This window comes from Medicago sativa, chromosome 3, assembly GCF_051527215.1.
Source record: "Medicago sativa cultivar Bolivia chromosome 3, Bolivia_mono, whole genome shotgun sequence".
NCBI classification, from domain to species: domain Eukaryota; kingdom Viridiplantae; phylum Streptophyta; class Magnoliopsida; order Fabales; family Fabaceae; genus Medicago; species Medicago sativa.
The window spans coordinates 4,626,381-4,651,664 of NC_140751.1; positions in this window are offsets into that span (position 1 = coordinate 4,626,381).

Below are 25,284 nucleotides of genomic sequence, written 5' to 3' on the forward strand. Positions count from 1 at the left end.
CTCTCACAAGTAAGCATTTTTTTCAATTTCCTTCTTCACGAATCACACACCTACGTGTGTGTGTGTCACCATTCACTCTTTCTACATCCTTCCATTTTCTCCCACTATTCATCTTCCTTTCATGCTTCAATCATACACACAAATTTCCATTCATCAAAACCACAAAATTTCAATTTTTTCATCAATTTAGTTTCTGGGTTCTTTTAATGCACACGGTTCTTTATAAAAGGTAGAATAACTTTGCGAGATATCATGATCATCAAGTGCAGAATAAAATGTATGGATTAAAGGTATATTGAACCAAACCTTCGGAGAACTAAGTACTTGTAATTTAATTACTTTTTTTAAAACTAATTTACAATATGTTAAATCAAAGGAAAACACTTATTCGAATGAGTTAACCATTTGTTTCATCACGGTTGAACCTTCTACTTCCGCCTCATTAATGTATTTTAATTTATGCAGACAATTCGGTGACTTTACTGTGCATATGAAGTGATTTTTTATCTGACATTGGTTTGCAAAGTACCATGTAAGTTTTGATTCTTGGTTACTCTTTCAGATAGCCACAAAACAGCTACTAGTTTTGACTAACATAGTCGATGTTTACTTTTGCCAAAACAGAAGACAAGAAATTTAAAATGAAATGATATAGAAAATATACAGGCATATCTCCATCAAGAAGAGGTTTCTTGCTTTGTCATTTGACAGTTCAACTCTCAAACTCTCAAAAATATAACAGATTGGCTGACAAAGTAACTTAATGGTTGGGAAGCTTCCAAGAACTTGGTTACCTATATCCTTCACACGATAAACCTCCTTCCTGAACAATAATCGTTTGTGTTATAGTTGAAATTTATAATTTTAGTGATATAAAAAATACAAACAAAAGATACTCATGTGATCATTTTGTAGTTGATAAGAATGCAGGGAATGTGATCTATCTTTGACTAAAAAGTTTAAATATAATTTTTATTTTCAATGCCCCAAAATTATGCGGCCGTACTCGAGCAGGAAGCTTTAAGAGCTGAAACTCACATACACCTTTTATTAAATGAATCTAAAATGTAGATTTTTGTTTATAATAGTGATCAAAGGGTTTATCTAATAAGCACATAATTCTTCCAATCGAAGGGTGTATCAAATACGCCCCTCACACAAATTTATTAAACATAACACCTTAATGATCTATTAATAATTTTGTATAATTACATTTTAATATTTTAATATTAAAAAAATGCAAGCCCAGTCAGAAATGATAAGAGTTTCACAAAGCACCTTTCCCTTATGAAAACTCACTTTCAGGCCTGAAATCACCTTAAAATGAATAGGTAATTGCTCTTCTCCCATCTGTTTTTGCTCACTCCCGTCAAATATCCGAGCATGAGTTAACTCACTCAGGTGTATTTTCAGCATGAGTTAAATCAGCAGGCGTATTTTTCAGCGTGAGTAAACTCACATAGGACGAGAATGAGCAAAAACCGATGGGAGAAGAGCAATTTTCAAAAGAATAAGTATTGCTTTCAAGGCTCTAACATTTGCCCAACTTTTATCTCCCAACAACAAAGTATCACTCGCAAATTTTAAACGAGAAATCAAAACAGGTTTTGTCACACCAAATTTGTGACCCAAAAATAAACACACCTCTACTATGGCATTCATCATAACATTCAAACATTTTGTCTCTATCAAAAACAGAAAAGGTGGGACAGAGGATATCCTTGACGTAACGCTCTTTGATTTAAACTCTTCAATCAGGCTGCTATTAACAAGAACTGATGAAGTAGCTATAGTTATATATTCCATAATCCATTTGCGCCACAATGTTGGGAAATTCATTATGGCCAGAACTGCATCGATATACTTTTGATCCACATAATCATATGCTTTTTCAAAGTCATCTTTAAATGCCAACAATTCTCTTTTAAATTTAAGCGCTTCATCCACCACCTCATTAGCTCTTAAATCCATCCATAATTTGTTTTTTTTTTTTTTTAGAAAAGCTTATTGAGAATTTGAAATTACACTTCAATGACATTTCTCAATATATTTGTAAACACCTTATACAATCATCATAAAAAATCAGCCAGGCGTTGGCAAATCTCGACTTTGGAAATTAGAACTATGAAAGTGCAATTATGTCATCCTGTCAATTTGCTATTTCGATGAAATTACAATAAAAAAAGCGCATCAAATCCTCTTTTAAGTCCACCTAGAAATCATCGATAACCCAAAATTTATGTCATCTGATCCTAGACTTTTAAAATTATCACAGTCTCAAACCGCCTGCTTCACCTTATCAATATTAAAAGGTTTTACTAATTCCCCTTTATGCATTAATGTTATCCCACATCACAATGAGACTTGACTACCGATACCTTAAGAATAATGACAATATGTTTAATGGATCTCACAATTAGGTCACACTTAATGTTTCATTACATTTTTTTTGTGGTGGCCGGGGTTTGAACCCCGAACTTTGCATATTTTATGCTTTGTCCCTACCAACTGAGTTAAGCTCACGAGGACAAAAACACTACTATAGCGGGGGTTGTTTTCGCTAATAGCGAGTTTCTTCAGGAAGCTGCCCAGAAATTTTCGCTATTAGCGCAGCTCTCTGGATGGGCTAGCATGATTTTGGCCTGTTGGTCCATTCTGAGGTCGGTGATGCATTCCGAAGTCTTTCTTTCTTCGTTTAATAACTTTATAACGCTAAAACAACATCTAGGCAATGCACATAACATCAAACGATTCTCGAATTAAAAATCATGGCAAACTTAGTATAATTATCAAGAATGAAACATGTGAATTTTGCTCGAATCTTGATGGGTCATAGATGAAATAGTAATGGGAGGAAACATAGAGTCTTGGCATAGCTTGTCGAGAATAAAACATCACTTTAGAATATAGTTATAATGAATTGTGATGCGGATAAATAGATCTTTTCACTATAAAGTATATTAAAGATATAGTTGTCGTGCCACTTGTGTTTCACACTAGAGTGAACTCAAGGGGTTTTCATTAGGTGAAACAGGATAGACTTCGCATGAGGGACCCGTACGACATAGAGGGAGTACCGTTGCTACCTTAGATAGGTTTTCATCGGTTAGTTAGGGATTGTGCTCGGGTTTACTCCACCCTGGGGCTTTCCGTAAAAACTGATTTCAGATAATGTATTGTTCAACGCTAACCCTAATTTAATGAATATGTTATGTATGTTAGGATGTTAGACTTGAGTAATTATGTACTTTACCGACGATGGGTTAGGTTTTCCTGTTCGATCGGTATAGAGACGTGTCATGATTGTTAGCTTTGCCCTCGATGCATTAGAGTATCTTGGTATAGCGATCTTAGTTTCCCCTTGGTCGCCTTGACACGTAAGATGATAGTGAAACCTTTTACATACGATGATCCTATGACGGTTCTAGCATGCACTACCGTCTAGGTAAGTTTATCCACACACGTATAATCAACCGTCAGGTTGTAAACTAGACACGTGATAACCGTAGGTTTCCCCAAGGTTGTCACTAGCCTAGGGCTAGAAAGAACTCACCGAGGCATTATGTCTCACCCAACTCCTTTTTGTTCAGGTTTTCAGGTTGATCGAGGAAAAGGTAAAGAAAAAGTCTTGGATTGATTGAGTTTCATGGAGTTTTATCGATGTGCATTAGAGATGCATATGTTATATTATGAGTTGTGATGTTACAAACTTTGTATTTATACTTCGTTTGACAAACTTTAGTGTAATAATGTAACATAGAAACTTTGGGTTGTTGTTGTACGTAAACTTTCGACTTAATGCCGATTTCTGTATTGTATAATTAATGAATCCAATATCAGTTTTAGCGCACATTTGAATATTCTAGACACTTTCAAATTGGGCTTTACAATTTGGTATCAAAGCAGGTCGATTCAGATCTTGCCTTGGGTCATTAAGAATACAATCCAAGTAGTCGTTCTTTTCTGAGTTTAAGATATTGATCCTCATTGTTGTATTTGGTTGAAATTGATCACTTTGACTTAAATATGACAGTTAGAGCGATAATGTCTGGAGCACGAAGAGGACGAGGCCGGCCAAGGGTTAATCAGAATGAGGAGGAGAATGTTAATCCCGATGCGAATATGTGGGCGCAGTTGATGCAACAAAATCAACAGATGATGCACCTGATGCAACAGCAGATTCAGCAGAACGCTCAGTCCCAACAACAGTAGGTTGCGGCTATGCAACAAGGTCCCGGGGTGCATCAACAACAACCACCACCTCCAGTTGTCGGAAATTTGGCTTTCCGAGCGTATAATCTGAATCCTCCTCCAGATTTTGATGGTCGTGGTGAACCGCAGGATGCTAAGAGGTGGATCAAGCATATGGAAAAGATTTTCCGTATGGCTGCTTGTTCGGAAGAGGAAAAAGTGATTTTTGCAACAAACCAATTCCGTGGTCCGACGAAAGATTGGTGGGAGACTGCTCAGCGCCGCATGAGAACTAGTGGCATGCAGATGAATTGGGATAACTTTAAGCAAGTGATGTTAAAAAAGTATCTCTCAGGGACATACAAAGTTCATAAGGAGCAGGAATTCCTTCATTTGAAGCAGGGAAGTATGTCGGTGATAGATTTCACCCGGAAGTTTGAAGAATTGTCTCATTACTTTACTCACAATGAGTATGCAGGTAATGAGATGTGGAAGATGAATCGGTATAAGCATGCTTTGAGGGGTGAACTTTATGTTGTGGTTAGTCAGCAAAGGTTGACCAACTTTGATGAGATGGTGCATAATAGTCTGGAAGCTGAAAAAGGTTTTGATAAAGCTGTTAAAGAGGGTACCACGGCTTTTGATAGAAGGAGAGGTAACTTTACTGATAGATATGATGAAAAGTTGAAGCCGAAGGGGTCTCCCCAGAGAGGAAAGCAATCAAGCTCATTCAAATCTTATCCGACTTGCAAGAAATGCGGGAAGGCTCATATGGGAGAATGCAAACTGGGTGACAACTCTTGTTATGCTTGTGGTCAAACAGGATATGTCAAATTGTCCAAACAGAGGAGACAAAGGCAAAGGTGCAAATACCACAATGAGCAAAGGCAGGGCCTACTCACTAGATGGAAAGAAGGCTCAGGCTAATAAGGACTTGATTGGTGCTATCTTGGTCAAAATCCTATTAGAGTTTTATTCGATTGTGGTGCATCATGTTCTTTCATTTCTTTTCAATGTGTTGAAGCTCTACAATTAGTTGTTTCATTACTAAATCCTCCTATGTTAGTGACTACGGCCACCGAAGGAGGAATTGTGGCGAATTATGTTTGTGAGAACTGTCCTATCACCGTATCTAGTAAGACATATTATATAGATTTAGTATGTCTCCCTATGAAGCAACTTGATGTTATATTGGGCATGGATTGGCTTTCAGCGAATCATGTGTATATAGGTTGTGCAGAGAAGAGTATTTACCTGCCTACCAATAATACGGTTGAAGGAGTGGCCCTATCAGAACTACTTAAGCATACTTATCAGATGGTTCAATTTATTTGTGCTCGAGATAAGGGTTTTTATGTTATGCTCACTGTGACTCCAGAGTCAGATTTAAGCCCCAGTGATATTCCAATAGTTAGTGAGTATCAGGATGTCTTTCCGGCCAACATCACAAGTTTACCTCCGGAAAGAGAGATTGAGTTTTCGATTGATTTAATTCCGGGAGCCGAGCCAGTGTCTGTAGCACCTTACAGAATGTCACCATTAGAACTCAAAGAATTGAAATCTCAACTTGAAGAACTTATCCAGAAGCATTTTATTAGACCCAGTGTGTCTCCATGGGGTGCACCGGTATTATTAGTAAAGAAGAAAGATGGCAGCATGAGATTGTGTATTGATTATCGTCAACTTAATAAGGTGACTATTAAGAACAAGTATCCCTTGCCGAGAATTGATGACTTACTGGATCAACTTAAAGGAGCGTCAGTGTTCTCAAAAATTGATCTCAGGTCAGGTTATCATCAGATTCGAATCAAATCTTCAGATGTGTCCAAGACGGCTTTCAGAACGCGTTACGGACACTATGAATTCTTGGTTATGTCGTTCGGTGTGGCTAATGCCCCAGCAGTTTTCATGGACTATATGAATCGGATTTTCCAGCTGTATTTGGATCAATTTGTCATTATCTTCATTGATGACATATTGGTTTATTCCAAGAACCCGCAGGAACATGCTCAACATTTGAGGATAGTGTTGGATATTCTTTGAGAGAAGCAATTGTATGCAAAGTTTAGTAAGTGTGAGTTTTGGTTGACAGAAGTCAAGTTTTTGGGTCATGTTATTTCTCAAGGTGGAGTGGCAGTCGACCAATCAAAAGTAGAGGTTGTTCAGAATTGGACTAGACCGAAGAATGTTTCAGAAGTTCGAAGCTTTTTGGGATTAGCGGGTTACTACCGTCGATTTATTATGAAGTTTTCCCAGATCGCTTTACCTTTAACTCGACTCATAAGAAAAGATGTACCATTTGTGTGGGATGAAGAATGTGAGAAGAGTTTCAGGACTTTGAAGAAGAAGTTAACTTAAGCACTAGTTTTAACTATTCCAGATCCGGAGAAGAAATATATTGTGTTCTGTGATGCATCATCTAAAGGACTCGGTGGAGTGCTTATGCAAGAAAACAATGTGATAGCTTATGCATCTAGACAGCTCAAGACGCATGAAGAAAACTATCCCACTCATGACTTAGAGTTGGCGGCCATAGTTTTTGTTTTAAAGATATGGAGACATCACTTGTATGGAGCTGAATTTGAATTATTCAGTGATCACAAATGTCTTAAATATTTGTTTGATCAAAGGGATTTAAATATGAGGCAGAGGCGTTGGATGGAGTATCTAAAGGATTTTGACTTTGATTTGAAATATCATCCAGGAAAGGCCAATGTCGTAGCAGATGCTTTGAGTCGTAAGGCTTTAGCTCAAGCTGAAGTTATGATGCATACTTGTAAGTTGTATGAGAAGGTTCGAGACCTTAACCTTGAAGCATCAGAAGATGATGTGGTATTTGGCTACACAAATTAGAAGTCTCTCGTGATTTACAGTCAAGAATTGTCCAAGCACAGGAGGTAGATGATGAATTACGGAAGAGAATGGGTCATCCATAATTTTCTATGGCTACGGATGGAGCTATTTTGTTTGAAGGGAGAATATGTGTACCAAATGATCAAGAGCTTAGAAGATTGATTTTAGAAGAAGCACACAAGAGTAGTTTCTCAATTCATCCTGGTGCCACCAAGATGTATCGAGATTTGAAGAAAGATTATTGGTGGCCTGGCATGAAAACAGAAATTGCAGAGTTTGTGGCAAGGTGCATAGTATGCCAACAAATCAAAATTGAACACCAGAGACCAGCGGGTTTGCTACAACCGTTGGAGATTCCACAATGGAAGTGGGAGCAGATATCTATGGATTTTATGGGAGGCTTGCCCCGTACTCAGAAAGGACATGATTCGATTTGGGTGATCGTGGATAGATTAACCAAGTCAGCTCATTTCCTACCGGTTAGGTCTACCTACAAAGCATCACAATATGCAGAATTGTTTATCTCATAGATTGTTAAGCTACATGGCGTTCCGGTAAGCATCGTGTCGGATAGAGATCCAATTTTCACTTCACATTTTTGGAAGGCTTTTCAAAGAGCTTTAGGGACTCGTTTAAAACTGAGTACGTCTCATCATCCACAAACGGATGGTCAGTCAGAGAGGACTATTCAGACTTTAGAAGATATGTTACGTGCTTGTGTTTTGGAAGACGGCGGAAGTTGGAATCATCATTTGCCACTGATAGAATTTTCCTACAACAATAGCTATCACTCGAGCATAGGTATGGCACCTTATGAAGCATTGTATGGTAGGAAGTGTAGAACTCCTTTGTGTTGGGCCGAGGTTGGAGATAAGGGCATTCTTGGACCATAAATCATACAAGAAACAACTCTAAAAATTAAGTCAATTCAGGAAAAGATGAGAACAGCTCTGAGTCGTCAAAAGAGTTATGCAGACAAGCGGCGGAGACCTTTGGAATTTAGTGAAGGTGATCATGTGTTCCTAAAGGTTACCCTAATCTGGGTTTGCGAGGTGTCTTCAGAACTAAGAAGTTATGTCCAAGGTATGTGGGACCATTTTTGATACTTAAACGTATCGGAGCAGTGGCTTATCAGTTAGCTTTGCCTCCAGCTATGTCGGGTTTACACGATGTGTTTCAAGTGTCCCAATTGAAGAAGTATATTCCGGATCCTTTCCAACCAGTTGAACTAGATTCTATTGAATTGAAATCGGATTTGACATTTCAGCCGGAACCAGAAAGGATAGTAGACTGTGATGTCAAATCTCTTAGAAGCAAGGAAATTCCCATAGTGAAGGTAGTATGGAAAGGTTCTCCGGATGGTGAAGCTACGTGGGAACTTGAATCGGAGATATTGGACCAGTATCCGCATTTGTTTTCAGGTAAATTCTAAATTTCGAGGACGAAATTTTTTTAAGGGGGTAGAGTGTAATACCCCGATCATTTATGTGGTGATATAATACCTGTTAACGTTTAAATGTGCGCGTTGAAGATTAAGGATGATTTAATAATTCGAACGCGAGGGGTATTTAAGGGATTGTGACCCCAAAATACTCATTTGTCTTGCAACTTTCTCTCTCTAGGTTTTTGTTTCAAACTTTTCTCTCTTCCCTCTCTAGAAAATCGATGTCCATCCTCCCCTAACCATCATCAACAAGTGATTTCTTTTCAAGCAAGCAAGCAAACATGAAAGGAATGATAAGCTAGTGTTGGAAACAACGTATTTTTGGATGCAAGCTTTCTCCTTTTGATCTTTTCATCTTTAGGGTTTTGGTTAGAGCTTAGGAATTCTTGTGTAACACTTCTTTGGTACAAGGTGAGTTCCTAGTTAGTTTACCTTCCTATGATTTGAGTTTTCTTAGTGAGAAATTTATGGTTTGTGCCAAATCTTGTTAATTTTATTTTTGGTACCCTAAGCTAATTCTTCATGATTGCTTGTTAAGTTTGTCATGGAATATGTTTAGTATTGTTTTTATATGATACTGGATGTTTTGGTGCATTGCAGGAACCATTAGAATGAGTTTTGGGTCAAAAATTGCAAAATTTGTACCACAGGCCCAAAGAAACTCGCTATTAGCTCAGTTTTCGCTAATAGCGAATTTCTTCAGGCAGCTACCCATAAATTTTCGATGATAGTGAAACCTTTTACGTACGATGATCCTATGACGGTTCTAGCATGCACTACCGTCTAGGTAAGCTTATCCACACACGTATAATCAACCGTCAGGTTGTAAACTAGACACGTGATAACCGTAGGTTTCCCCAAGGTTGTCACTAGCGTAGGGCTAGAAAGAACTCACTGAGGCATTATGTCTCACCCAACTCCTTTTTGTTCAGGTTCTCAGGTTGTTCGAGGAAAAGGTAAAGAAAAAGTCTTGGATTGATCGAGTTTCATGGAGTTTTCTCGATGTGGATTAGAGATGCATATGTTATATTATTTGTTGTGATGTTACAAACTTTGTATTTATACTTCGTTTGACAAACTTTAGTGTAATAATGTAACATAGAAACTTTGGGTTGTTGTTGCACGTAAACTCTCGACTTAATGTCGATTTCTGTATTGTATAATTAATGAATCCAATATCAGTTTTAGCGCACATTTGAATATTCTAGACACTTTCAAATTGGACGTTACAGAAGATAATTTATTGCCTCCGTGAGCTTAGCTCAGTTGGTAAGAACAATGCATAATATATGTAAAGTTTGGGGTTTGAACCCCAGACACCACAAAAAAAAATTATTAGTAATATGATTATATAGTATCTTTTTTTTTCCTGGTGGCCGGGGTTTGAACCCCGAACCTTGCATATATTATGCATTGTCCCCACCAATTGAGTTAAGCTCACAAGTGAAGGTGAAAAAAACACAAGAAGGGGGGGTTGAATTGTGTTAGTTTTTTCTTCGTTTTCTCCTAAGCTGAAAACACTGATCAGAGGCAGATAGAGTTCTACTTTTGAAGTGATGTTCAGGACTAACTTGCAGCGGATAAAAATAGAGAGAGAGAAAGAAGAAAGACACAAAGCAATTATACAGGTTCCTTCCATAAACCGGAAGCAGTCATGTCCCCCTTGCACTTCCAAGGAGAGTTTAGTAAAATGTAATATCTGATTACAACTGGTCACTGCTAAACTTAGCAAGAGACTTCAAACTGCTCAAGCACAACTGCAAGAGACTTCATATGCTCCTGAACACAATCAAGAGACTTCTAATGCTCAAGCACAACTGCAAGAGACTTCTATTTAAAGAGAATTACAAAGAAAATGTTTGAGGTTGAACACTTGATATACAATCAGTGGTGTTCACAATACAAATCAGATACATATTCTTAAGACTCTAGAATTTCTAAGATATGAACTTTGAAAAGAAATTCTAAGTGAACTTTTGAATGCAGAACAATTTCAGCACAGTTTTGGTACTTGCAAATTGTTGTTGAGTCCTTGTCAATCTCTAAGTATCCACTCCTTTATATAGAGGTGTGAAAGAGACGTTGTGAATTGCCAGCACATCAAAAAGAGTCGTTTGAAGCTTTGATCAATCACCAATGATCTTTTACCTGATATGGTTATTGTCCTATAAAAGATCAATTTCAAATCCATTCTAATTGTGAAGAAACAGAGTAGTGGAGGTAGTGGTTGTACACTTCGTATAATTGTACTTTGTCAACGCTTCTTTAAAGAACAAGCATTCAATGCCTTCAAATCCTTTCAAAATAGCCGTTGCTTTACTCTTCCGGTCTTCTGCAATGCTTAGACGAGATTAAGGCCCCGTTTGGATAAACAGCTTATATAGATTCTTATAGCATTAGTGCTTATAACATTAGAGCTTACACCATAAGCTCTTATACTCGATAAGCTATTTATGTTTGGATATGTACACTAAAAAGTACTTATATAAATAGAAGTGTTTGGATGTGACATTATATAAGCAATTATAGAATTTTTAAATATTTTTAATTTAACATAAAAAAAATCAAAGAATCAAACCACGATTATCAAGATTTTATTGACGGTGATGTAAAAAACAATATTATAATATATTAATTATAAATAATATTCGTCCTTAAAAAAACACTATCAATATTCGTATAAGACAGGACGTCAAATTGACGACTACGATAATACGATTACGATAATACGATTACAATTACGATTACAATTACGATTGTAAAAGAAAGTACCAAGAATCATCTTCTTTGCGAGTCAAGATTCACCTTGTCTCCCCTTCGTCCAAACATGGATTGATCGTTGTTTTTCTGTTGTTATCTCCCTTTGTGGATGTTCTCCAACCTTTGATTGTTTAACCCTTTTCTCCATATCAAATTCTCAATAGCAAATTAATCCAAACCTTCCCCTTGCTTTCAATTTCCCAATCGCTAATTAACCTTTCTTTCTTCTCCTCTGGCCATCAATTTTCCCTCGTTACTCAACCCTATCGCTCTTCTTGACTCCAATCTTGAGAATGCGTTTTCCCTCTCCTTACGCAACCCTAACTTTCATCTTGATTTCAATTTTGAGACTGTTAGATTCTTTCTCCTGCAAATAATTCTCCTGGATTCTTCTTCTGTTCTCTCTAGTCAATTCACAATCCCCTCTAATTGTGACCTAATTTGGTTTTCCTGCAATCATGACCAACCCCAAACCTCCTGCAAATCACATCTTTGTGATTGATCCATCTCCCAGTCACCTCCAACAGCATCTCCCTGATACTCCCTTGATCTCTGGCTCTACTCCTGTCAGACTCAGCCTACCTGCAAACAGTCAAGGAAACTATGATCAAGCAGATTCAACAGATCAAAATACAGCACACAAAACCACTCCACACCCTAAAACAGGTTTCTTTGTGTATCCTGAAAACCTGATTCATGATGGAGTCCAAGCATGCTCCAGAAGTTTTCTAGGGAAATTCATCACTGATAAACCTATACACATCAATTCTATTCAAACAGGGCTAAACAACATATGGGGTAATCCTCCTGGCTTACAAATTCAAGAAACTGAAGGTAAACTCATCCAATTCTTTATGGATAACAAGCTGGATCATGACAGGATCCTTCTCAGCAACCCATGGATATTCAGAAACTCTTGGTTAGTCATTAAGCCTTGGAACAGGGAAACAGACATTAGCACTCTGGATTTCGATCATGTACCTATTTGGATCCAACTTTGGGGACTCCCAAACCACTGTAAAACTAAGATGATGGGGGAAAGCCTTGGGGCCCTACTGGGAAATGTTGAAGCTGTTGAATTTTATGAGTATCCTGGAAAACACAGAATCATAAAAATCAAGGTAGCCATCAACATTCATGAACCCATACAATCTGGCATTCATGTAGGCAACCCAATTGATGGAACAACTTGGATTGACTTCAGGTATGAAAAATTACCCCAAATCTGCTACAAGTGTGGACTTATAGGGCATGCAGAAAACCTATGCCAAAACCCCCCTCTGGTTGTTGATAATGCAACCCCTCTTGGACCTTGGATAAGATCTACGCAATATGGAAGAAGAGTTATGGAGGCCAAGGACAGAAAATATTATAGCAATCCCTCTCAAGCTAGGGGCTCTGGACACTTTAATCCACCTGCACCTGAATCCTTAATCCAACAACTAGCAGCTATGAAACTGCAACAACCAACTTCTATGGTTTTCCCAACAGAACATCAGCAACCCAGATACCACACCAACAGACAACAACACTCATCAACAAAGGCTATTCAGGGAATCTCAATGGAAATGCCTATGATTGATAAAAGCACAAGAGGAAGCAGCAGCACCTCAACAAAGAGACAAAGAATTGAGGACTATCCCTATACCCAGACTGATATGGCAGGACCTGCACAGCAGGCCAGCCAGCAACCATGAGATTACTTTCATGGAACTGTCAGGGGATTGGTAACCCTGTGACAGTCAGAGCTTTCAAAAAGCTCATCTCTACTTACCACCCTGATTTTGTGTTCCTTATGGAAACCAAAAAGCTTAGTAATAATTGTTCTTTTTTGTCTTTTTTAGGTGATCAATATGAGTCTTTTATTGTTGATTGTTCCACTTCTGGTGGAGGAAAGTCTGGTGGTCTTATCTTGTTATGGAACCCTATCTTCAATGTAGAAATAAAAAGATATGATTTTTACTATATTGATTCCATTATTACTTCCTCTATTGATAACAAATGTTGGAGATGTACAGGCATATATGGGTATCCACAGCATCATAACAAGTTTCTTACTTGTGATACTATTTCTAACCTTGCTTCTAATGATTGGAATCCCAATTGGTTGATTTTTGGTGATTTTAACATGACTCTTAATAGTGAAGAGAAGACTGGAGGAAATCCCTTGGATCTCAATATTACTCAACTTTTCAGAGATACAATTAATGTTTGCAATTTAAATGATTTGGGGTTTATAGGGGATATTTTCACTTGGGCCAATAACCAGGAAGATACCCATATAAAATGCAGACTTGATAGATTTCTTGCCACTAAGGAGTGGATTTCTCTTTTTCCTGCTTATTCTAATACCCATCTTATTAAATTTGGCTCTGATCATAATCCTTTACTTTTAGAATTCTCTTCTCACAATCAATGCAGGGCTAAATTTTACAAGACTAACAGATTTGAGCAACTTTGGCTCAGCAATGAGGAAAACAACAACATTGTGAAACAAGCTTGGTCCAACTCTCAGATACCTATCGCTCAACGCCTATCCTTGGCCTTAAATAACCTATCTAAGTGGGGCAAAGATACCTTTGGCAACCTATCCAAGCAAATTGGTACTACCCAAGCTGACCTACAGGAGCTCAATTCCATTAGTGATCAACAAGGCATTATGAAGCAGATCAAAGATAAGGAAAAAGAACTTGATGCCCTATTAACTCAAGAGGAAGTGTGGTGGCAGCAGAGATCTAGAGTGTTGTGGCTCCAAAATGGGGACAGAAATACTAGATTCTTTCATATGAAGGCTAATCAACGCAAAAGGAAAAATAACATTGCCAGAATACAAGACCCCACTGGACAGTTCCATTATGAGTCTGATAAAATTGAAGAGATCTTTTTAGACCATTTCAAGCAGCTGTTCACTAGTCAAAATCCTGTTAATGTGGATTCTACTGTCAATAATGTCCACAATCAGCTCACTGATGACATGAAAAGTTTTCTCAATCAACCTTTTACTCCTGAGGAAATCCTTTCTACTGTGAAAGGCTTGAAAAGTCTTGCAGCACCTGGCCCTGATGGGCTTCCAGCCAAGTTCTACCAACATTACTGGCCTACTATTGGTACAGATATCACTACCATGTGTCTGGACATTCTCAATAATGGAGGTGACCCTAGTTGTTATAACCACACCAATATATGCCTTATACCCAAGATTAAGTCCCCCACATGTCCAAAAGACTTCAGACCTATAGCCCTGTGCAATGTCACTCTCAAAATCCTCACCAAAACTATAGCAAATAGAATCAAATCCTTACTTCCTAATATCATATCTAAAAACCAAAGTGCCTTTATACCTGGTAAACTCATCACTGACAACACACTCATAGCCTTTGACATATTTCACTATTTTAAACATACTAAAAGGAAAAATGGGTTTGTGGCCATAAAGACTGATATGGCAAAAGCCTATGACCGTCTTGAGTGGAATTTTCTTAAAGCCACTATGCTTAGTATGGGTTTCCCTCATCATATGGTATCCCTTATTATGAAATGTGTTACCACAGTCTCTTATAGTATCCTTATCAATGGGAGACCTTCCACTAGATTCAAACCCCAAAGGGGTCTTAGACAGGGAGACCCCCTCTCACCCTATCTTTTTATTCTTTGTGCTAATGTATTCTCTGCCCTAATCTTAAAAGCTCAAACTGATAATAAGATTCATGGAATCAAAATTGCTCCAGGAGCCCCTGAGATTAGCCACCTATTTTTTGCTGATGACAGTCTAATCTTTTGCAGAGCCAATAAATCAGAAGCTACTATTATACAGCAAATCATAACAACATACCAGGAAGCATCAGGGCAACTTGTCAACCTTGAAAAGTCAGAGATTCTATTCAGCAAACATGTAGCCCAGCAAACAAAAACAGAGGTTATGAGCTGCCTCCCTATGCAATTGGTAACAACTTTCTCTAAATACTTGGGTATGCCAACCAATATTGGAAGATCAAAAAGACAAATCTTTGACTATATTCAAGATAGAGTTTGGAAAAAATTAAAAGGATGGAAAGAAAAACACCTATCCTTTGCAGGTAGAAGCACTTTAATTCAAGCAGTTGCTCAAGCCATTCCAACATACATTATGAGTTGCTTCCATCTACCAAAGAATTTTTGCAGCTACATAGAAAAAATGATTTGTAACTTCTGGTGGGGAAGTAATATGGACAGAAACAAATTACATTGGATAAAGTGGAGCAAACTGTGCAAAAATAAAAAACAAGGTGGACTTGGCTTTAGAAACCTTAGCCATTTCAATGAAGCCCTTTTGGCCAAACAATGTTGGAGACTTATCAACAATGAAGACTCTCTCTTATCCAGATTATTCAAAGCTAAATACCATCCTAAATGTTCCTTTCTCAAGGCAAAGCAAAGCTCAAATATGAGCTATACCTGGAGAAGTATACTGCAAGCCAGACAACTTATCACTAAAAGTAGCTACTGGTTAGTAGGAAATGGTAACAACATCAACATATGGGAAGACCCTTGGCTCCCCAATCAGAATGGCTTCAAAATTTGGACTACCAGACCTGAATCAAACACCATAAACCTGGTTAAGGACCTGATTGACCAGGACACTAATACTTGGAAGGCAGACATCATCAGTGAGGTTTTTCTCCCTTTTGAAACTGACCAAATTCTCCAAATACCTCTTAATACAAAAGATCAGAAGGATGAATTAGTGTGGCTAGGCACTAAAGATGGTAACTACACAGTCAGATCTGGGTACTACACTAGTTTGTATTGGAATCAATCTCACAACGCTGAAGCCAGCAACTCTCAGATTGAAACCAACAAAAAATGGGAAATTCTATGGAAGCTGAAAACCCCACCAAAGTATATCAACCTAATTTGGCGCATAATGTACAATGGACTTCCTGTCAAGCAAAATCTCTTCCACCGAGGAACTCTCAGTGACCCTCTATGTCCTAGATGTTCTAATTCCAGAGAGGATATTACCCATACTTTCATGAGGTGTACTTGGGCCAAACAGGTATGGTTTGCGTCACCACTTAACATCAACATGGATAATACCAACATTAGCTTTATTGACTGGATATCCCACGCCCTAATCTCTATGGATTCAAACAGCCTTTGTCTATTAGCGGCAACAGTTTATCAAATATGGCACTCTAGGAACCTACTTGTTTTTCAAAATAAACAAATACCTGTACTTGATGCAACGACCAAAGCTCAAAACGCTGCGGAAGAGTTCCGTTCTCTGAACAGTATATCAGCGCCAAATACTCCATTATACAACCTTGGTAAGCAGGGCTGCAACACTAGCTGGAGTCCTCCTTCAAAGGGTTATCTCAAGGCCAACGTGGATGCTCACCGTTTAGGTGATGGCCGTTGGGGTTTGGGATGGATCCTGCGACGGGAGGATGGGGGCACGGTTGTGGTGGCGACCAAGGTAGTTCGGAGTGGGGAAGATGTAAAAACCGCAGAAGCTCTGGGCATTCTGGAAGTCTTGCAGTACATCCAAAATCAGGGATTGAAAGAGGTTGCTGTAGAAACAGATTCGCAGGAATGTGCTAATGCTATCTTCTCAAAGAGTTGCGCTCGTTCTTACTGGGGAAGGACAATCCGAGCTTGTATCAGCCTTTGTGATTGTTTAGATAAGGTGGAAATCAAATGGACCAATAGGATGTCTAACCATGTAGCTCATGAGATAGCTCGCTGGGCTGCTATTGAGCCAGATAGGTTTTGGACTTCAATGTTCCCTAGGCCCATATTTTCTCATATCCAAAAAGATATGATTTTGTAATTTTCCCTCCTTTTAATGCCAATTTTTATTCAAAAAAAAAAATATTCGTATAAGACAAAATTATGTTTGTTATTTTTATCTTTAATGATGTTGTTAGGTGTGTTACTAAAAAAGATAAGTGTATATACCTATCTTTCTCAATTCATCATGGCAAAAGATAAGCGGTGCCTGCCAACAGATAGTTTTCTTTCGTTCAAAAAAAAAAAAAATTAAAAAATAGGTTTGTAAAGAAGTGGAATGGGGGAGAATCGAAAAAAAAATAATTAAAAAATAGGTTTGTAAAGAAGTGGAATGGGGGAGAATCGAAGGAGGTCACTTGAATTCCATAAGCTCCGTGATAAGCCTTGTGTTAAGCTAAAAAATTGGGCTTATTAAAATATGGCATAAGCAGCTTATGAAATTACGATAAACTATTTTTATTGATTTACCCAAACGCTTTTAAAAAGGCTTATAAGAGTAGATAAGCTCACATAAGCATAAAATAAGCCAATCCAAACGGGGCCTAAATCCATTGAACACAGCCTTTGAAGCTTTAAGTCTTGCATCTCCAGATGAACTTCAGCTTCTGGTGATCTTTAGCTTCTGATGAGATGCTTCTGATGAACTTGCTTGTGATGACGTCATCACTTCTGGAGCACTATACTTCAGGAGCACTTCTCTTCAGATGCTTCAAGCTTCCTTTTTGTTGATTCCTTAGCTCTCTTTTGTTCTTCCAGAACCTATTTAAAATGTCAAATTTTTGTCTATGGTCAAGTACACTTGAACAAATATTAGCTTATCCAATTGACAATTTTTAATACCTTGTTATCATCAAAACTCTCAAAGGGTAATGTTAAACACATTTTGTTCCAACAACGAGGACTTATGATCTCACGAGGACTTATGATTATATAGTATCTAATGTCACTTATGTGTGCGTTTCTATTACAAAATATGGTATATTAATGTTAACATATTTTTCTATAAATCATTGATTTTAATTTGATTTATTGCTAACATATTATTGTGAATGTGATAACTTATTGCTAATAAATATAAGGTTAAATATGTTTTTCGTCCATAAATAAATATTCAAAATTTTGTTTTTAGTCTCAATAAAATAAAATCTCATTTCCATGTAAAAACTTTCGTCAGTATTACTGTCAATTTTTTTAAACTGTTATTTTATTTTTTAGGGATTAAAAACAAAATACTTAATATTTATATGGACCAAAAGTAAATTTAACCCATATATATATATATAATTTATTTTAAATATGGATATATAAAGCATTGTGGAGGTCAGTAGGGGCCTAAAGATTTTTCTACAAAATAAATAATCATATAGTCCAACAGTAGTCATGACAGTAGTCATTACGTTATTTTTTAGTCATATTTGTGTCCTTTTTGTAATGTTTTGAGGGTCAAATGCTTGTATACATGGTTACATCAGCTCAGGATTCATGAAAGAGGAGGTTTGCATAAATTGGAGAAGAATGCAAGAATTTAGCTACTGGAGAAATCGTGCTACGATGGACCTGAATCGTGGCACGTTTGAAGCATGGAATTTACCTGAAGATACTGTAAAAATCGTGGCACGATGGATATGTAACGTGCCACGATGGTTTAGTAAATTTGCTGCCACGTCAGATTAATGAAGGAATCGTGCCACGATGGTCGCGAAACGTGGCATGATGGTGGGCTTTTCTAAAACCCTAATTCTTTGTCTATAAAAGCCAGATGCGACCAAAAACTTGGTGTGCGATTTTGGAGACCTAAACAGAGTATAGACGGCACCAGGAAACCGTAGAACACCCAGTGGATCTCACCCAACTCATAGTTGGTTCTGATTTATGTATGTTCACTATTTTCTATGTATTTGATTATTTAGTTATGAGTAGCTAAACTCTTAGATTGATTAAGCCATGAGATGAATCTTTGTGATCTGTGATGCTGTAATTTGTTAAGAACTCTCTTTAACATCAATGAAAACCTAGTCTTTATTCAGAATTATTTGTGCTTAATGCCTTTCTTATGATTTTTTGTATGACTACTAACCCTAGCTTCTTTCAACCATATAAATTGATATTAGGAATTGAACGACTACTAACCCTAACTTTTAATCCTGAAATAGTAATTCTGTTTAATTCAACATAGGAACCTAGAGATAGGAAATTGAGAGTTATGACTTATGGATTAACGTTCTCACCATGCTTCCACAGTTATTGAATCGGTTTAAGAGATTAAAAGGTTATAACTTAGGAAAGGGTTTTGAGTCAAGAGATTGATCAAAACCACTTAGTTAATCCGTCGTAAAGCAAGGTTAATTTCTTTGAGAGAGAGAGAGAGGAGAGAGCCAAATTACTCACAGTGAGCAATAGAGGGTTCGAAAGGCTCAATCATCTATTTTAATCCAATTATCAAACCATTTTATTTACTTTGTTTAAGTTTTATGAAACCAAATCCAACTGCCTAGGGCAACTGTAACACCCATACTAGATGTATCTAGAAAGTCTAGCATGTGTATTAGTTTAGTACTGGATACATTAAAATTGACAACATAAATTTTTTGAATGAATATCGTATACAACAAATGTGTTCGTACAATAAGATTACAACTCAACTTTTCTAAAATATGATAAATGCATCCTTGACCATCCATATCATGCTGCAGCTGGTACGAACGAACACTTGCTGAAACATCCATCCGGCTACTAGCTTGCTAGACCATCCTGATATCTTAAACAAATAAGGATTGGGATGAGACATAATGTCTTAGTGAGTTCCACCTAACCCTAGGCTATAGGCAACCACGGGGAAAACCTACGGTCTCCACATGTCTACAATACAACCTGCCGGTTGATTATACGTGTGTGGGGACTTGCTTTCTTAGACGGTTGTGCTTGCTAGGGCCGACATAGTATTCTTAACTTGTTATAGGCTTCTCTTCTATACGTGTCATGGCGGTTAAGGGGAAACTAAAACCGCATTGCCAAGAATACACTCTATGCATCAAGGCTCTCATATACCTCTATCATGACATGATTCTAAACCGGACGATTAGGGGAAACCTAAGATCGTCGTCGGCATATCTTTCATTACTTGCTTCTACTTGCTTAATATGTTGTATCTACAACGTATCGTCTCTTATCACAATAGTGATTCTTGCTATCTTACTACTTCTTGACGAATTACGCCAAGGCTCTATGACATAACATATAAATGTATGAACAATATGCATAGTCAGCTTCATTGATTATGTTAGCGTGTAACAAACAATATTATCTGAGTTCATTTTACGGATTAGTCCCGAGTGGAGTAACCCCGGAAGTTAATCCCTTTCTACCGGTGATATGCTTAGCAAGAGCGCATCGGACTCCCTTAGTGACGTGCGGGTCCCTTACGGCTTACCCCGTTCCCCTTGGAGAACCTTTTATATCCAACCTTGGAAGGAATACAAAAGACACGGAACCTTAACTTAGTGAAATGCGGCTCCCTTGCGGCTTAACCATTCCCCTTGGGGAACCCCTTAAATCCAATTTGGATAACAAGAGACGTGACACTCTTTCTTTCTTAAAAGTCTTAGTCTTATGCATGTATGAAGGTTATACCTATTCATACTATCTCTCTTACCTCGGATCTTTAAACATTCCCACTATAGGTAAACTTATATGCTTGCTTTTATGCGAAGATAATACTCTTATCACCTCGCGTCTTACCAAGCATATTACTAATGCATAGCATTATATTCTTGCTAACTATTCTAGTTCTCGATAACTAAACTGAGGCTCTAGCTTCTTCCATTTCCTTAAAGATTAACTTGCTACCCGATTCAAACATCATACTCTCGTTTACCATGCTTTACCATACTTGCCAAATACTTGCTTCATTTATAAGAAAGTCTCCCTTTCAACTTTAACAATTAGGGTCTTGGTTTGAGGGGTTTATTTTATAAAAAGACTACTTGAAGAAAACTTGAGCCGGGACATGCCAGCAATACGCGAAACAAGCAAACAGTGCACTGTGCACTGTCCACTCGCCTCGCGAGTAAGCTTGCTCGCCGTGGCGAGTAACTGCTCGCAGTTTCAAGTTGGGGGCGAGCAGTACCCCCTGTTCGGCCCTCTAGCTCGCCTAGCGAGCTATTTGCTCGCCGTGGCGAGTTGTGACAGTCCAACAACCTCAAAATTGATATTTTTGACTTAAAAACCTCAAACCAAGCATCTAAATGTGCTATATGACCCTTAGGATCATTAGAAACCTGTAAAACAGTCATGGAACAAGTATGCACAAGTATAGCAAGCATGGTAAGAAAAGGGGCAACTAACTTATACTTTAAACCCAAGAATTCATATAGTTTCCTTACATGAATGAAACACATAAACCAAGGGTGGTAAGCTATCTAAGGAACTCACCTAAACAAAGATGCTCAAGATTCCTAAGCCTCCAAGCATCACTTCCACTTCATACCTCAAAACCCTAGCTTTTGACCACTTGGTTTCTTTGATCATACCTTTCAAACTTGTTGTTCTTTTCTTGCAATCTAAGTACCATGATCCTTGCTTGTTCTTCTATATTCCAACCCAAAGCTTCTTTCACCAAAACTCTAATTCTGCATGAACTTCTCTTGAGGAGGAAAAGTAATGAAAACAATCCATTTAATACCTTCTTATCACTTCTTTGATCAAGATGACACCATAACATGTTCTTGCTCAAGCTTCTAACATCATCTTCACTCAAACCAACCGAACCCTAGTTTCTTGAATCCATTCTTGAGAGGAGAGAAAGTGAAATCAAACAAAATCCAAGCTTCCTGGAGTTTAAGAGATCAAGAGGGAACAAAGTCTAAAAGCTTAGCATGAAAGGAAGAAGTTTTGGAAAGGATTGGTGGAGAGAAGATAAGAAGAGGGCGTGGGAGTAGAGAGAAGGGAGAGCAAGAACCAACTTCAAAAGCTTAGAGAGAGAAAGTGAAAAGATTGTGAAGATATTTTGGCCCCAAATCAAATAAATATCCCTCAGTCATGAAATTACTAAAATGCCCTTGCCACAGACGTCCTTAAAACGACTCTGATACTTTTCCCCGTATTAAACTGGCATTTCATAAATATTAACCTTTAACTTACTTTCCATGAATTAATTCCTCTGGCACAATTAACGGGTAATATACCGATACTGACAGGCGGGATATTACATTCTACCCCCCTTAAAAAAATTTCGTCCTCGAAATTTAGAAATCTCCTACCAATCATCGCAACTGCGACCTACCTTCTCTAACTTTAGTTACATAAGGACTGATTATACTCACTTCACAGAGTTCGAAGCATGCTTTCCTCATCAAAATACGTAACTCATTCTTCTTTCTTAATCAGCAAAAACGAATACAATCTCTTCAATCTTAGTACCTTCATCAAAATCACAAAACTATCTTAGAACATCGTGATTGATTCTTACCTTGTTTCATGTGGACTGGTTGTCTAGGATCCACATCTTTACTACTTAGCATAGCCATCAAATAAGTTACTTATCACTAACTGAAACACTCAGGATTTGCCTTTTAACTGGGGTCCTAACGGGATCCAGGTTTGCCCTGCAGTGCTTACTTGCATAAAAACATCTTATCATGCATACATTCTATCATGCATACATAATCTTTCTTATCGCAATTTGTGACTTATTCTTCTTACTTATGTTACTTATCTTGATGGTTTCACACACCTCTCATCTCCTTCAAGCTCTTCAGAAATTTTTCCATCTTTTCACAATCTCCTTGCACCCGAATCCATGGGTAACTCGTCTAACTTGGCATGGAGAAGTGAAATCAATTACTCCGATTCACCTGATAATCCATTAACCACTTTTGTGAATTGCATTCTCTTAAACTTTCTTCTAAGGCCACTTGTACTTGCATTAAACACTATTAGTACATGTCCGTGCTTCCCGTATGATATTAATATCACACGAACGTTGCCAATTCCTCTTAAAAACTTTATCTTAATAATACTTGCATACTTCCGAATACCGCTTCTTGTTAGTTAATAACGATACCCAGTCTAGTACTTTGCTTCAAGAAATTTCTAAACTTTGGTACATAGGTTCTTGGAACGAACATTTACTTGAATAAAGAAAATCTCATTTTGAAACCTAGTTTGTAATGGTACCTCAGAACCACAGGACGAGTCTCTAAATTTTATTAAAAAGGTTTTACAACTCGCCCCAAACTTGTCTTTACCAAGTTGGTCCTGAAGTCCTTACGTCTTAAGTGAGCTTGCTCGCTTACGGCGCACTTCATCGGTTTCATCAATGATTAATATCATACCTTTAAAATAGTTTCGTTCCCAAGTTCCTTAATACCAATCTTTACTTTAAGAAAATAATAATCATAGCTTGAAACTATTCCATCTAGTATCGTTATCATTTAACAAGTTTGGTATAGGAGGGCATGTACTTCATCATGAAAACCTCATGTACCTTAATCCATTATCATAGCACATGCTCTTTCCGGACTAACCAATAGCTCTTCTACACATTTGACACCACCAGATAGGCAGTCCGATTACTTCCTTTGTGATAACTCTAGTCTTTCTCATCTTACTTAATCGAAGATACTCCCTTTATACTTCTACCTTAATCAACACTGATCGTGTGAGTATCAATACTTACTTGTCACATCGAGAACTCCTCGTCCGTCTCATAGTACTCCTCACTAAAACTATATTACCAACTCGAATATTCTTCACAAAGATTCTTACTACAACATTTCATGTTCCATGGTCACCGTCCACAACTTTACCGATTAATTTCCGCGATGCTACTCTGATTCCCACCGGTTGGCTTTAACCGCTACTCTAGTCCATTGAAATGAGTGGACTTCACACTCCTTTTATCATTTCAGTAATATCTTCTTGAACTCTTCTCAAAACTTTCTATGTTGCAACCAACACTGAAACCTTGCTCTACCCTTTGTTCGTAAGATTGAATCTCAAGGTAGACTTTTCTCTTGACATATAAATGTCCAACTTACACTTATTCTCGAGAAATCTCAACTCATAGAGTACATCTTTGTTACTACATACTTACTACTTCCATGTTTTGTCCTTCCGACTTCCCACGGTAAACTCATCTCACACTTAAACGTACCTACCTTATGCATCTAACATTGTAACTTTGCATTTTCTCACGCTATGTTTTGCTCAATCATACCTTTGCTTGCTCGTTAGTTTTTCATTTAAAGAAAATTTCATAAACTAATACACGGGTTATTGATGTTGATGATTTTCTACTATTTGTACATAAAAACTATACTGATCCCAGGCCCCAGTCGTTACTCTAAAATCACAGAACGAGTTGATAACACAAATGTGCCATCAAATCTTGGTTCTAGTGAGTTTAGCCCACTCTACGTGAGTCGTAACAAACCGACACCTACAAAAATTCTTTTAAATTTCAAAAATGTCAACCTCAATTACCCACATGTGTGTATCTTTCTAAACTCAAGCAAACTTTATGATTCAACATTCTAAAGAGTCTTAGCAAGTTAATTAAGCAAAACATAGGTTCGAGGAATACATCATAATTCCACAAAATCCAAGAACCTTGTGATTTCTTATATCTCCGCATCACTTTAATTCTTACCTCATATCTTCACTTCCGCGACGTTCATTATAAACACCAGAACCTCTAAATTCTTGGTCTGAACTCCTTCTCAACCCTTGACACATTACCTTCCAAAGTTACCTTAACCGTATCGATTTTTGTTAATAATTGCTCATGCCTTTTCCTTCGAAAAACTTAGGAGGTGATATGCATTCATTACTTGATGTCATAAAAAGTTTTTTGTTACATAAAATATTGTGAAGACAACCCCCCATTAGCCACTACAGACCCTAGAGACGAACTGACAATTTTCGGGAAAAAAAAAACTGAAATTTCGCTCCAGGTTCGCTATTGGCGAGTTTCTTCAGTTCAATTTCCTAAAAAAAAATATATATATACTTTGCATGAAAATTCTTATTTCTCAAGTAGTCCAATGCATATCATTCATTCCTATTATCGTAAAATATTCTACAATATATACATGACAACCATCAACCTATTTCAATACAGTTCTCAAATCGTCAGAAATCAATGCCTTAGTCCTGACGACATAAACTTTCGCTTAATTCCTTAACTTCTTCTACTACGAGTAACTTGCCTCGCTACGTTGCGAATTAACGCACTTTCAGAAAACTAGAACCTTGTCCACTCTGAGCTT